At 35.3% G+C, this 16,989-nt stretch overlaps 1 protein-coding gene across 2 annotated transcripts in view; it reads left to right on the forward strand.

Moving 5' to 3' along the window:
* RSF1 (remodeling and spacing factor 1) overlaps positions 1 to 16,989 on the forward strand; it is a 156,834-nt gene that overhangs the window by 38,031 nt on the left and 101,814 nt on the right. The gene's annotated exons all lie outside the window — the stretch shown is intronic.

The raw sequence follows: 16,989 nt of genomic DNA on the forward strand, positions 1-16,989 counted from the left end.
AAGACAATACAAATCTTTCTATGAACTTTTGAAGTACCCTTGTATGTGGATTATAGAATGCTATGGAAAGAGGAACCATCAGGGAACAAGAGTTGTTTGTTTTTATTATAAATATTGTATGTGCTATTCAAGTTATCTTTGCTGTGTAACACGCTACTCCAAATTAGGTGACATAAAACAATAATCATTTTAATCAGTGCAATGACTTGTTAGATCAGGAATTTGGAAAGGTCATTTCAACTGTATTCTGTTGTTTGAAGCAGTCACAACTCTGCCCAGATTTGAGGGGAGGGAACATAGGCCCCCAGCTCTCAATGGTAGGAGTGTTTAAATTTTGAAAAACCCAATATAAAATATATTCCAGTATTTTTGCACAAGTCTTAAGCATTGCAGAATTGACTCAGCATTTCAAAAATTTGATACTATGGGTTTTCTAAAAGCCTGATTAACTAAAGCTCTGAAATATATTAAACTGTAAATGATAAATGAGCAAATTTTTAACTGCTCAAAGTGCTTTTTCTAATACCAGTGAAGTTGTTCTTTTGCCTTTAACAAAATGTTTATTAATGATTAAGAGTCAAGGTTTTGGAGCTTAAAAAGAGATGCTGGGATTTTAGGACACTGGTTTTAACATAACATTTTAAAGGATATAAGTAAATCTGTTTATTAAGGGTTTTTTTATTTTTATAATGTTCTGAGAACTGAAATAGAGGTATCTTTTATACTGATCCCAACTACTTTGCCTCCTTGAGTTTCAGTTTCTTCCTAAGATGTACAAATTGAGATGAGATGGTTCTGTACCATCCTTCAGTTTTATGGCTACTTTTCTAGCTCAATATTTAAGAATTGAGATATATTCACATACCATAAATTTGACTTCTCAAAGTGTACAATTCAGTGTTTCTACTATATTCACAAGGTTGTGCAGCCATTACCACTGTCTAATCCAGAACATTTTTATCACCCCCAAAAGAAACCTTATACCTGTTAGCAGTCAATCCCCTTTACCTGAGCCACTAGCAACAACTAATCAGTTTTATGACTATGGATTTGCCTATTCTGGATGTTTTCTATAAATAGAATCATACAATATGTGGCCCTTTGTCTCTGCTTTCTTTTATTTAACATTTGCTATTAGTAACATTTAGTTTATTCACAGTGTTCTGCAGCCACCACCATTGTCTGTCTAGAACATTTTTATCACTGAAAGGAAACCCTATACCCATTAGGTAGATGTTCCCTTGGCAGCAACTAATCTGCTTTCCATCTCTATGAAGTTGCCTATTCTAGATATTTCATATAAATGGAATCATACAATATGTGGTCTTTCATGTCTGGTTTCTTTCACTTAGCATAATGTTTTCAAAGTTCATCCATGTTGTAGCATGTATTAGTACTTTGTTCCCCCCTTTTTTACGTGCCTAATATTTCATTGTATGTATATCTCACATTTTAAAAATCAATTTATCAGTATATGATATTTGGCTTGTTTCTATCTTTTGGCTATTATAAATAGTGCTGCTCTGAACATTTGTATACAAATTTTGGGGTAGACATGTGATTTCATTTGTTTTGAATATATACCTAGAATGAAATTGCTGGGTCTTATGGTAATTCCATGTTTAACTTTGTGAGGAACTGTCAGACTGTTTTGCCAGGTGACTGTACCATTTTACATTTTTTTATCATGAATATATGAGGGTTCCATTTTCACATCCCTCCTCACACATCTTATTGTTTTTTGTTTTGTTTTTATTATAACCATCCTACTGGGTGGTTGTAAAGTGTCACTTCATGGTTTTCATTTGGATTTCCCTGAAGACTAATAATGTTGAGCATTCTTTTCATGTGCTTGTTGGCCTTTGTGTATCTGCTTTGTCCTTGTCTGTTTTTTGATTGGTCATTTGTATTTTTGTTGTTGAGTTATGAGAGTTCTTTGTATATTCTGGATACTCGACCGTTACCAGATATATGATTTGCAAATATTTTCTCCCACTCTTTGCATTGTCTTTTCACTTTCTTGATAGTGTCCTTTGATGCATAGAAGTTTTTAATTTTGATAAAGTTCAGTTGATCTGTTTTTCTTTTGTGGCTTGTACTTCGGTGTCATATGTAAGAAATCCTTGCCTAACCTAAGTTCACAACGATTTAATCGTTTATTTTGTTCAAAGACTTTCATAGTTTTAGCTCTTTAAATCTATGGTTTATTTTGATTTAATTTTTGTATATTCTGTGAGATAGGAGTCCAACTACATTCTTCTGCATGTGGATATCCAGTTGTTCCAGCACCATTTGTTGAAAAGACAATTCTCTTCCCCCATTGAATTGCCTTGACATTCTTGTGGAAAGTCAGTTGACCAAAAAATGCAAGGGTTTCTGAAGTCTCAGTTCTATTCCATTGACTTATATGTCCATATTTTTGCTAGTACCATGCTTTCTTGATTACTGTAGTTTTGTAGTTTTGAAATTGTTCTTTTTCAAAATTGTTTTGGCTATTCTGTCATTCCTTGGATTTCCATATGAATTTTAGGATCAGCTTGCTAATTCCTGTAAAAATGCCAGCTGAGATTTGTATAGGGATTGTGTTGAATCTGTAGATCAGTTTGGCATATTGCTCTCTTTACAAAAGAGTAACAAAAGTAATTCCTTTGATCAATGAACATAGGATGTCTTTCAATTTATTTAGGTCTTTAATTCCTTTCAAACAAGAGCCTGGTCTTATACTTCTTCTGTTAAATCTGTTCCTTAGCATTTTGTTGTTCTTGATGCTCTTGTACGAGGGTGCTTCAAAAAGTTCATGGAAAAATGGAATGAAAAGATAATGCAAATGTTTCCATGAATTTTTTGAAGTACCCTTGTAAGTAGAATTGTTTTCTTAATTTTATGTTTAGATTGTTCATTGCTAGTGTATAGAAATACAACTAATTTTTATACATTGATTTTGAATCTTGCAACTTTGCCAGACTTGTTTATTAGCCTCATTTTTTTGTGGATTCCTTAATACAGATGCTCCTTGACTTATGATGGGGCTATGTCCTGATATTTTATAATAAAATGTTGAATATTTCATGTAATTTATTACATACTTACTGAAGTGAAAACCAATTGTTGCCCACCATTGTAAAGTGGAAAAATTGTAAGTCAAACCATCATAAGTGGGGGACCATCTGTACAAGATTATGACATTTGTAAATATAAATAGTTTTACTTCCCCTTTTCCAGTTTGGATGCCCTTTATTATTTTTTGCTCTTGTAATTGCTTTCTCCAGAACCTTTGGTACACTGTTGAATAGAAATGGTGAGAACAGATGTCCTTGTAATCTTGTTCCTGGTTTTAGGGGGAAAACTTTCAGTCTTTCAATTTAGTATAATATTTAGTATAATATTAGTATAATATTAGCTATGAGTTTTTAATAGATGCCCTTTATCAAGTTGAGGAGGTTCCCTTTTCTACCTAGTTTGTTGAGTATTTTTGTTATGAAAGGGTGTTGAATTTTGTCCTTTGGCCTTTCTGCTTCTTTTGAGATAACCATGTGGTTTTTGTCCTTTAATAATATGGTATATTACATTGGTTTTCATATGTTGAACCAACCTTGCAATCCTGCAGTAAATCTGACTTGGTCATGGTGCATCATCCTTTATGTATCTTTCTAGATTTGGTTTGTTAATTTATTGTTGAGAATTTTTGTTTCTGTATTCATAAGGGATATTGGTCTATAGTTTTCTTGTGATTGTCTTTGTCTGGTTTTGGTGTCCGGATAATGCTGGCCTCATAGAATGAGTTGGGATGTCTTTCCTCCTCTTTTAGTTTTTGAAAGTCTTTGCGAAGTATAATATTAATTCTTTAAACATAAATTCAGAAGTTAGCAGTAAAGCCATCTGGGATTGGGATTTTCTTTGTTGACAGATTTTTTGTTTACTTAAGCTCTTTACCCCATGTGCTAATGACTCATATCTTTATCCTGAATCCTCTTAGTTCCAAGGCCAGTGTACTCTATCAAGTACATTTTGGACATCTTTACTCAAAAAATGCTGATGAATCTATACTAGGCGAAAGCCTAAACCACTGTAACAGAGAGACCTCAAAATATAATTGCTTAAATAAGCAATAAATTTATTTCTCTCCGTCATAACAATCTGATTGGTCTAGACTCTTGAGGCAGTTGTGTTCTATGAAGTTATTAAGGGATCTGGGGTTCTTCCATATTATTGTTCCACTGTAGGGCATTTTGCTTTTCTTTGTGGTAGAATGTGCTTCAGTTACAAGCTGGGGAAAGAAAGTCCAGGGCAAGCAATTTCCTTTTAAGAAGAAAGCAGAAGTTGTACCCATTACTTCTACTGTTCTGTTGGGAAGTACATGGTCACATGATCATACCTGTTTGTAAAGGTGGCCATAAGCTCAAGAAAACGAGAGGGGGTGGGTGGAGAACAGATTTGTGTGGGACAATTACAAAGGATTTGATTCCCTTCCCTGTGGGGGTAGTATACATATTGGTGAATTTAGGCATGGCTACATGACTTGGCTTTGGCGAGTAAAATGCAAGAAAAAGTGTTATGTTACACGTTGGGGCAGGAGCTTTAAGGGTAGAGCATATTCTTTATGTTCACTATCCTCTTTGCTGTGTGATGATTGGTACTTTTGTAGGTAAAGGCTGATCATCTTGGGGTGAAGATGATATGGAGTAGAGCCACTGCCAAGCTGTCATCAACATATGGTGTTGCTGAAATAAACCTTTGTTGCTATAAACCAGGGTTTGCAATCCTTTTCCTAAAGGGTTAGATAGATATTTTAGGCTTATAGTCCTTACAGTCTCTGTAGCAACTACTCAGCTTTGCTGTTGTTGTGTAAAAGCAGGTACAGGCAAAACATAAATGAATGTGTGTGGCTGATACATTCCAATAAAACTTTATTTACAGAAACAAGCAGTCTGTAGACCATAGTTAGCTGACTGCTGGTGTAAACCATTGAGATTTGGGGATCATTTCTTTCTGCAGCATAACTTAGACCACCCTGACTGATAGCCCTTGTGAAATAGCACTAACAACCTCACCTACTTACCCAAGCCAAAAATATAAGTATCATCTCGACTCCTTTCTCATTTCCTGCCTTCTCTTTCTGAGCTCTTCATTTAACGGGTAAAGATATTAAGACCCAAAGAGGAATACTTATTCTTTGCCATGTATCCAAGTTAGTAAAAGAGAGTCTAGATTTTTTTTTTTTTTTGTAACCTAAATATTATTCCTTGCCTTGGTAAATGGTACTATCATCTAACCAATTACTAAAATAGAAACCTGTTAGTTTTCCTATACTTTTCTTTTGTCTTTCACATCTAGTACATTTACCAATCTCTGATTGAGTTAGCTTCCTTTATCTCTCTCAACTCAGTCTACTCCATCATTGCTCTCTCTATCCAAGTTGAGGTTATTGTCTTTCACTTGTGTTATTGTAGGAACCACCAGATTGATTTCCTTGCCTTTAGTTTACTTACCACAATTACAGTGATAAAGTGAAAGAATGATTTCTCCTCTGCTGTAAATTCTTAATGTAGGGGTCCCTGTTGTCTTCTGAATGGAAAACAAATTTCCAAGCCAACAAAATTGTAGATGTGCTGGTTGTTGCTTTTTTCTCTGGGTTCATTTTTTGCTATTCTCTCTACCTGCCTGTCAATACACGTACTATATTCTACCATACAGGACTATTTTCGGTTTCCAGAATGGCCATATTGTTTCTGGCTCCTTGGTTGTTTGTACATGGTTGTCTAAAGTTGGCCTTGTCCTCAAGATTTCTACCACTCTCAATATATCACTTTGTTTTGTTTCCTTGATAGTATTTATCACTTTTTAAAATAATCATATTTACTTTTTAAATCTGTTTCCTCCACAATAATCAAAGCTCTATGAGGGCAAGGATTTTTGTCAGTCTCCATAACATTTTTAGCACCTGAACCAGTGCCCCACACATACCTGTCATTCAGTAAATATTTGTTGATTCTATAAATGGTTGAATGAATGCCTAGAACATTTGTCTTGCAGAAGCCCTGTGTATCAGCTGCAGTATATAACATAGTATACACTGTTTAGTAATTGTCTGTTTATTTTCTTGTATCTGCCGACCTTTCTTACCAGGTTATGGAAGTATACGTATTTTTCAACATTTTGCCATCTAATACCATGCCTAGCTCATGGTGGGTACTCAAACGTGTTCAGTGCATACTATACTTTTATCAGATGTCAGTTTTTAGTGCCTATTATTACTTTGGTTCTTATTTCATAGATACTTTTAGCTTTCTTTGATGCCATCGAAATTTTAAAACATTTGTTTTAAAGAGTCTCATTGCTCCCACTTTAGGGGCTCTAAGGTCTAGGTTAGAAAAGGTACGGTTGACAGACATTCACTCCTTATAATTGTCTCACATGCATCCCTGAACTAACTTATTGTTATTTGAGAGCCGGAAACGGCTCTTGGATTTCCTTATTTTGGAGGACCTTGTGATATTCCTAAGGGAATGAGATTGGGAAATCTCATTTGTTTAAAATGTTAAAAAATATAAAGTATATAGATAAATAAAAAGAATAATTATAATGTCTATATTCCTACCACTCAGAATTAATGCTTTTCTGTTTCAGTAGCTCCTTTCACATTTTTTTCTAACTTTAATTGGGAAGTGCTTTTCATGCAATTTTAAATCTGTCCCCCTTTTATTATTATTTTTGGCATGTATTCCAAACTTTAATCATAATAGTGAACATATATATAGTCTTTTTTTGTTTGTTTTTGGTTTTTATTTATGTTTAGTAAAGAATTCTCATAAATGTTGTCTGAAAGTCAGTTTTATTTCTAAACACTAAATAATTAGCTTTTATAGGCCATATGACAAACACCTATGTCTTATTGATCATCAGATACACTCATTATGTGTTTATTTAACCATTGTTATAGTCGTTGACTTGGATTTTTATCATACTTGCAATGGTTGAATTTTAAAAATTAGTTTTAATGTATAAATAGATCATGTTTTGTAATTATGCCTCAAGAAAGTCCTCACCAGTATTTCATCTTGAAGTTCGCCAGCACCTTCATCTTGAAGTTCTAGCCTCCTGAACTGTGACAATATAGTTTATGTTAAGTCACCCAGTCTGTGGTACTTTGTATACATTATTATATACAGATATATATACAGGTATATTACATATATGTATCTGTATGCATACACAATGTGTATATCTACACAGAGTATTATATACATGTGTATTATTATATACATGTATCATATACACATGCTTTTTATACTTAGTTTGCTTTGAGAATTATGTGTTCAGTGAAGGTCCTTTAAAAGTGGTCTGAAAACTCAATTTCATGAAACACTAATTAGATTGTGATTATTTACAGTATGAGAAATTTCTTCAGCACACCAGTTTTCAAATTGTTTTTCATGAAGCCCTAGGATTTCTCCAGAAATGCTTCTGGAAATTAGGGCTTTCACAACAAAATACCACAGTCTGGGTGACTTAAAATAAATTACCTTATTACAGTTCTGGAGGCTAGAAGTTCAAGATGAAGGTGCTGGCAAATTTGTTCATGGTTGGGCCTTTCTTCCTAGCTTGCATATGGCTGCCTTCTTGCATATGGCTGGTGCGATCTCAGATGGCCTTTCCCTGTGTGTGTGAGAGAAAGAGATCTCTGGTTTCTATTCCTCTTCTTTTAAGGACACCAGTCCTATTGGATTAGGGCCCCACCCATGTGACCTCATTTAACCTTAATTATCTCTTTTAAAAGGGTCCTGTCCTCAAATAGTCACATTGCGGGTTAGGGTTTCAACATACGAATTTGGGGGGGGGGGGACAGACAATTCAGTCCATAACAACCTATGAGAGATTTTGTTGGAAAAAAAGTGATTCTGCTGATTAACAAAAAAGGAAGGAAGGTTGAAAATTACTATTGTCATAAATTCCATAGTTTCTTCAGCATGAGAATTCCTTACAATTGCATTCACATGCAGCTTTTTAGGAACCCATTTATTAATACTATCTTAAGTGGTACAAACACTTCAGGTATTACCTTGGCATGAGGATTTGTTGGGATCATTAAAACTTTGATTATATTATAGTATGGTTCTTTAAATTACTATGGAATCTGATTGTAGTAATTTCTAGACTAAGGATAAAATTTGTTGTATGAAGAGTTCTAGTTCTACTATTAGGTTTTTGATCCTGAGTAAATAAGTTTCACATTTCTGTGTCTTGGTACTTCCTTCCAATCAGAACATTAACAATATTGGAAAAGAAAAATGTTCCTGTTCCTTACAGTTTTGGGAATCATCAGGTAGTAATGATAGCTGTGAAAACACTTTGAAAAGTAAAATTTATAGACTTTCACCCTAATTTGCTTGAATTTCTCAAGTAAATAAAAGATTTATTTTATTATTAGTGAATTAATTTTTTATTGCAACATAATCGATTATACATATTTGTGGCGTACAGATTTGACTATCAGTATTTTTGTACAATATGTGATGATCCAAACAGGATTATTAGCATATTCATCATTACAAAATGTAATTACTCTTTGTGTCCATTACCCAATTTCTCCCTAATCCTCTTCCCACCCCCACTTTCCTACCTCTAGTAACCATAGTTATGTTCTCTATTTCTGAAAGTTCAACGTATTATTGTGGTTGTTGCTTCCTTCATTCTTTGTTTGTTTGATTGTTTGTTTTTTAGCTCCCACTTATGAGTGAGGACATGTGGTATTTCTCTTTCTGTGCCTGGCTTATTTCAGTTAATCTACTTTTCTCCAAGCTCATCCACGTTGCTGCAAATGGCAGAATTTCATTCTTTTTTATGACTGAGTAGATTATTTTGAATGTATGTTAAAACTCCCTTGGAAGGAAAAATTACCCAATTTATTCATGTCATTGTCTAGTTTTTAGTAAGTGGTTAGCTCCAAAATAAAAAGTTTAGAATAGATACTGCTGTAATTTTTCTGTTACTCTCCCAATTGGCAGAATAATTTCAATTCTAACATAATGTGAAATTACACTCCATCACTGTGGTTGTACTAATAATAGTATCTACTTTCATGCTATTTTTTAACATCTATTAAAACATTACAGAATGGCCATTTGAAAACTTTTGACTGACATTTTGTTTAAAAACAGTAATACAAGACCAGAAATATAACTTCATTATATTATGGTCAGCTTTCCCAAGAATTACCCAAATGTGCTCTATTTGCTTTTTCACTTCCTACTGAATCTTTCCCATCTGGCTTCTGTCCACATTGTGCTACCAAAAGTGGTCCTTGCCAAGATTCCCCCAAGTTGTCAAATGCAGTGGATCTTCTTCAGTTCTTGTTTACTAAGCTTTTTGTCATTCTTCCACCGAGTTGAAACTTATTAAATCTCTCTCAGTTTTCCTTGGCTTCTTCTTACCTCTGGTTGTATTTTTCTATTTTCTTTTGCTGGCTCTTCTGTGCGACCCATAAAACATTTCATGAGTAACAGACATAAGCAGAATAATCTAATAGAAACCCTGGAAGATAGCTTAAAACAATTCATTTACCTAGCATGTAATCATATATGTGGTTTGCTAAGGAACCATGGCTGCTAAAGCTAGCAGATTTTCATTCACCTAATTTAGCAACCATTTTTTGATGGTGTATTCTGTAAGGGACCTACTCAGTAAGGTGCTACAGGGGTTTAGAGATGTATGAGACACTGATGTTTTTGAGTCTGGAGTTCAGTAAAGAAGAAGAATAAAGTAAGTACACATTAATATAATGTCAGGTAGAATGTAAATGCTACAGTGGGGTATCAGTAATAGAGTAGTTTGGGGCTTTCCAAATATACTTGAATTTTTTTCTTTTCAGTGTTTGCAATAAAGATTATGACTGATAAAAAATAAATAAAAAATAGTCTCTTTCCTTCCTTCTAAAAAATAATGCTTAGGAAAATAATTTGAAAGATATAAGTGGCCAAAGGTGGTAAGGTAGAAAGTGTTCAACCTAAAAGAATACTTATGCGTGGTCACTCAGTAATTTTTATGGAGGACACTTAGAACAGCTGATATGGGTTGAACTATAGGCAGAATTTTGACCCTTTGGTTTTTCATTCTTTGGTTTTATACTCATGAGTATGTTACATGGCAAAATAGCTTTGCCGAGATAAGTAAGTTTATCGATCAACTCACCTTAAGATAGGGTGATTATCCTGGATTATCCAAGGGGGCCCAATGTAATTACAGGAACTCTTAAAAGCAGAAAAGGCAGGCGTAAAGGAAAGTCACAGAGTTTTGAAACCTCAGAAGGACACTGTTGCTGGCTTGAAGATGGAGGGGTTACATGGAAAGCATGAGAAGGAAATGAATGCTGCCTACAATCTGAGTGAGTTTTCAAACGGGTTTTTGCCCAGAGCTTTCAGAAAGGAACATAGCTCTGCCAATGTCTGTAAAGAGAGAACCCAACTGAGCCTTGCTATAGCTCAACTTCTGACCCACAGAATCTGTGCAACAGTAGGTGTTGTTTTGAGATGCTAAATTTGTGGTGATTTATTATGCAGCAGTAGAAAATTAATACAGATATTATATTAATAAGGGATTTATAATCTGATGGGAAAATCACCAGTGGTTGGAAGGTTTCAAAAAATTCCACATAAAAAGAAATTTCCATTTCATTTTTATCAAAAATGTGCTCTTTTCCTGAAAAACCATAGGTAGAATCTTGAAATTCTCAGATTAGTGCATTTAATTATTTACTTTAAACCCTGCCTGATTAAACAAATTTACTTCTTGTTACCAAATCAGAGCTGGAAAGAGGGAGAGTTTGGGTATTGGAAAATCTGTGCTGCATTCCTGGCTCCATAGCACTGTTGATCTCACTTGGCTGAATCTGAGTTGATTCATCTGTAAAACTGAGAAACTATCATCTATCTTGCTGATAATTATGAGAATTTAATGAAAAAATGTGCAGTACATTCAAAATAGTGTATAAGTCTGACATATTGGCTTCAAGTATAAAGTAATACTTGAAGATACTGTTTTTACCCAATCGTCAAGGTATATAAAAGGTACTGCTAAAGGTTCGTTAGTTAGTAGACGTTACCATGCCACAAAAACTGTAAGCTTATTTCCTGGAATGATAAGTTGTTATTAAATTCTGAAGGTAAAAATAAATGACCTTATATGAAACAGGAAGACAATCAAGATGTTCAGCATTGGAAGGGTCTATTCCCTATTGACTGCAGGGAATCGAAGTTGTATTCTGTTTGTTGGCTGCCTTAGGCCACTTCAATCTCTGCGTTGTTATGTTCTTGAATACAGTCCTATGTGAGGAAGGGGAGGAGGAAGTACCTTCTGTGTGCATACAGTGTAGTTGGACCACATCTGAGGATTCAGCCAACCATAGGTAGAAAATATTCCAAGAAAAAAAGTACAACAGGAAAAAAAATACAAATAAAAAATACAGTTTAATAACTATATACATAGCAATTACATTTTATTAGGTATCATAAGTTATGTAGAGATGATTTAAAGTGTACAGGAGGCTGTGCATAGGTTATGTGCAAATACTACCCCCTTTTGAATTTTGGTATCCTCGGGATCCTGGATCCAATCCGCCTCGGATACACTGAGGAACAACTCCGTGAAATTTCACCCACACCTTTCATTGTAGATCCGTCTATTGATATCCCCATTTTACAGGTGAGGAAACTGTAATTGCCTTTCTAAAATCTCTCTCCCTCACCAAAATTCATGGGAACTGGGCCCTGTCTACCTTATTCACTGTTTTATATATATATCAGAGGTCCTCAAATTATGACCCACTGCCTATTTTTTTTAGTATAAAATAACTTATTACATAATTTATATTTATAGAACATAACTGGTTTCTTTAGAACAAGAAAATTTACAAGTGACAGATACTGCTTTTTTTTGTCAAAGACTTCTTCATGCAAAATCGTATACATGGTCACTCCTATTTCAAATAACGTGGTAAACAGTGGATATTAATATTTTTATCTGTGCCTCAATCATTTACCAACAATTATGCTTTTAGACTATCATGTTGTTCACTTGCTAAGACATAATGTTTAGGAGGAAAAGTCAAGAAATGATTAATCATATCTCCTTTATGATTTATAAAAGAAATTCTTTGTAACATCTTTATGTGAATGAGACAACATAGGTCTTTCCACCTAGTAAGGTAAATACACTGATTAAGTTTCTCTTTTTCCAATATTAGTTTTAAGAATATAACATTAGGATAACTTAGCTGTCTGACTTGATTCTCTAATATAATGAATGCCCCTGTATTCTCTATACAGTAAGAAATTGCATCTTCCATAAAATTTATGTATTGTAGATGAACAGTTTTAATAAGGCTTGTGAGCCAAGAATGCTTTTATACAGAGGGTGCAGATTTATAATCCATTTATTGAAAGAGAGCACTTATGGCCAGCCCGTGGCTCACTGAGAGAGTGTGGTGGTGATAATACCAAGGCCATGGGTTCGGATCCCTAATAGGGATGACCGGTTAGCTCTCATGGGAAAGCGTGGTACTGATAACACCAAGTCAAGGGTTAAGATCCTCTTATCGGTCATCTTTAAAAAAAAAAAAAAAAAAAGAGCACTTACTTTGAATTCCAATTAAGCAAACTTATTCGGCCTTCCCCCAAAAGAATCCCACTCTTATTAGTACACCTGTATTACAAAAACTTTACTCAGTTTTTATTATATATTATATAATATATTATGTACAATATGTTTGATAACCAATCACTATATCATATATAATGTAATATATTATTATTGTAGTTTAAGTGTTATCAATAAAAAATTTTGCAAATATTTTCTCTCTTGTTACATAGGTACCTATATTATATTCTTGATTTAGCCTGTTGGCCCTCAAAACCTGAAGTGTTTACTCTGTGGCCCTTTACAGACAAGGTTTGCTGACCCCTGATAGCACAGTGCTTGGCACGTAGGTGCTTAATAATTATTTATTGAATGAATGAATGAATTGTTATTAAGTAACTTTGCAGAGGACGCAAAGCCAAGTTGCCAACCCAGGTCCTTTTGACTTTACAGCCTGAAAAACAGTGAAATTCTCTTTATGGCAATAAGAAAGAAATCCCTAAGTTGTTTAAAAAAGGAATGTTGTCATTACCCATGTATATTATTCTTTTCTTTAAATAACCAGAAGTGATACGTGATATAACGTGGACATAGGGTATAATTAATAAATGTTTGGCAATAGGCTTTATTTATATTAAGTTATTACTTGTAACTTCTCTAAAAATATAATTTAAAAATCTAATTACAAGTTTTTCTTTGGCCAAAGCTATATTTTCTTCTTTAACCACTATTTTCTCTGCATTGTTAAAAATGCTATTGATAGTCTAGAGCAGGGATTGACAAACTACAGCCGAATTCAGCTAGCTGCCTGTTTTTGTAAATATAGTCGTATTAGAACACAACCAAGTCTATTCGCTTACAAATGATGTGTAGCTGCTTTCATGCTATAGTGCCAGGTTGAATAGTTTTAACAGAGAGTGTATGATCCTCAAAGACAAAAATATTTACTATTTGGCTCTTTACAGAAAAAGTTTGTTGATAACTGGTCTAGAAGACACACTAACCATCTGTTTTTTTAAATTCTCTTAGTTCTGTCTTTTATGAAATTAGAACACCAGAAAGCCACCAAGCAACATGGTGTTAGTCAGCCGAACAGATAGAAGGGACAAGAAAAAAGGAAAGAACACATCTGTATCAACTGCAGAACTGCTTTTGTCTGCTTTATTATCCATGTTAGTTGTCTGCTGGTTTATAAGCTCTGGAAGGGAGGCATGATGTCTACCTTTTGACCACCATTTTACCTAGCTCTAAGCACACTGAGTGATGGATGGAGCAAATATATTTATATGAAGTCTAAGCAATAAATTTTCTTGCGAGTTTCATAATGGAAAATGTTTTACAAAAGCTGATTTCCAAAACTCTAACTGTAGCTTTAATTTAGGCTTTTATACTAGATTACAGACATCTTCATTTGTATCCAAATGACTGCCAACTGTACTGATGTCATATAAACAAATCAAACACAACACATCAAAAGCCAAATTCATTCTGTTCTCTCCACAGACGTATACATACTGAATCCATGATGTGTTCATGTTACCACCAACATTCTGACCCAAGTCAAGATTCGGGCATTGTCCTAAAGCCTTCTTCTTTCCCTACACCCTAGCAATAGCCAAGTACTATTGGTTTGTCCTCCTGTTTCTTTCTCATATCTGTCTTCTATTCATCTCAATTGCTGCTGCCTAATTCAGGCTTTTATCATCTCTTGCCTGAACTTCACCTTCTGATTGGTCTCCCAGCTTTTAGTCTTGGAACCTTCTGCTACCTTTTCCTTGCATCTGCAAAAGTGATCTTTTAAATACAAAACTGTGACTCTTATCACTTTCAGAATTATTTAGTGCTTCCCTTTCACTTGCAAATCTAGACTCTATCACACAGAATATGCCATCTTTTTCATTCCTCAGAGTTTTTGCATGTACTGTATCTTCTGTCTGGATTGCCTTCCTGCCAACTTGCTTTCCTGGCAAACTTACTTATCCTTTAGGTCTCAGTTTAAGTATTACTGTCTCTTTGAGGCCTTCTACCAGGAAGATGTTTCATCATGGACTTAAGTTTAATTTCATAGTACAAACTATCCTATGGTTTTATACTGAGTGTTCACTATGTACCAGGCACTGTGTTTAATGCTTTCTTTACATTATCTCAACCTTGAAATACCGAATATCCTCATTTTATACACAAGGAAATTGTATACAGAGTGCGTAAGTATTACTGAGAGCTGTTTTTTTTCCTTTAGTCAGTGCTGTATAATTAATATAAGATTCTGTTTAAATCATAGCAAGTATCTGGCATCTATTAGGCCTTGTTCCTTTGCTCATAGCAGACATTACCAGTCTAACCCTTTCCTGCTAAACGTAGACTTAGCAGACTACACTACTACCACAGATCAGTCAGCATTGGTACCTGTTTGTTATCTTTTCTTAGTGTCTCCCTAAGACATCTGAACTAAGACCTACATGATGAAGAGAAATTTGTTAGGAAATTACCAGTAGCTTAGCCTTACTGTACAATAAAGTACCGAGAGAGAATGACAGTGAGTGGAGGCCTAGTGATCCTGTGATGAGAAAGGTACTGTAATAATCCAACTAAGCAGTGAGGAGGCCTGAATTAAGTTTCTGACTGTAGGAATGGAAAGGAGGGGTTGGGTATAAAAAACATCTCTTTTTTTTTGGTGGCTGGCCGGTATGTGGATCCAAACCCTCGACCTTGGTGTTATAACACTGTGGTGTAACTGACTGAGCTAACCAGCTAGCCCTATAATAAAGAACTCTTGATAACTGTTAGAGAAGGGGAGAAAGAGGTGTCTAGCAACTCAGCTGAACCAAGGGCATTCATTATGGTGCTATATCCTGCGTTTGCTAACAAACATTCTTCAGTATCATACAGAATGGAAAGGAACCCCAAAATCTAGGCTGGTGACTTTTTACATTTAAGGTGGAATTACCCTTCTAAAAATAAAGAAAACCAGCAAGTGGAAATTTAAACTAGCAGTTCTCCTAGGACCCATTAACCCTTTGCTTGGTGGGATAGACCTTGGCCTTATCATGCTTTACATTCCTTTTACTTGGCAAGTCATAAAGAAATTTCTCTGCCAGTGAACTCTCATGCTTCCATGAATCTCTTCTGTTTCCTGTGATTAATGGTTTTAGATACCACATGAACAATTTCAGTCACCTCAATCATGGATAGTGAGTACCACTATGCTAGAAACAGATATCTGCCTTCACAATTAAAGTACCTGTGCCTCTACTTTTCTACTGCCCTGCCTCGAGAAAGACAGCCATATGAAGTCTTCAAAAGTAATGGGGAAACCATTTTTAATAAATGATCATTTAAAGGAAATTTCCTTTAGCCTCAGAATAATTTCTAAGAAACAGGTGGTAATTTATTATTACTGTTTTTTTTTTTTTTTGATGCTGTGATCTCTTCAGTGCCCACACCTATGATTTATTATGTATGTATGTATGTATGTATGTATGTATGTATGTATGTATGTATGTATGTATGTATGTATGTCTTTTTTGAGACCGGTAAGGGGATCGCAACCCCTGGCTTGGTGTTGCCCGCACCGCGCTCAGCCAGTGAGCGCACCAGCCATTCCTATATAGGATCCGAACCCGCGGCAGGAGCGCTGCTGCGCTCCCAGCACCGCACTCTCCCAAGTGTGCCACGGGGCCGGCCCTATTATTTATTTTTTTAAATTATTTTATTTATTGAATCAAAATTGATTATACATATTTTGGGGGTTCAACATTGAGATATGTTAATCAAATCAATATTATTAGCATATATATTTTTACAAATCATAATTATTCTTTCTGCCCCTTGTCCAATCTCTCCCCATTCCTCACTCCCTCCTCTCTACCCCCTCTAATTACCCTAGATTTCTTCTCACCTTCTGAAAGAATAATGGTTATTCTGTTAATTTGTTCCCTAGATGATCTGTCCAATGCTGAGAGGTGTGATCAGGTCCTGCAATATTATCATAGAGCAGATGCTGCTCCTGTCACTCTGAAATGGGCTTTGTGGAGAGAGACATCCTCTTTTCTTTATCTCTTCTGGTGACTCTCTTTGTGTCAGTGCACTCCAGTGGTTGGCAGGCCATCTGCGTGGTGGTTCGCAACAGCCATGGTTATTGTGGTGACTGTGGTGCGCCACCCACATGGAGGTGATGTTTTTGGCATGCTCCTTGGTGCTGGTGGTGTGCCTGGTTGTGAGATGTGTCTGGTCCCCTTCTCCATGCCTCTGGGACCCAGGTGGGCCCTGAGGTGCTGGCATGGTGTGCCTGGTTGTGGGGGGGGGTGTCCGGTTCCTGGCTGCATGCCTTGGGTCACTGGGTGAGCCAAAGCACTGGCC

Source organism: Cynocephalus volans, chromosome 4 (genome assembly GCF_027409185.1).
Source record: "Cynocephalus volans isolate mCynVol1 chromosome 4, mCynVol1.pri, whole genome shotgun sequence".
Lineage (NCBI taxonomy): Eukaryota > Metazoa > Chordata > Mammalia > Dermoptera > Cynocephalidae > Cynocephalus > Cynocephalus volans.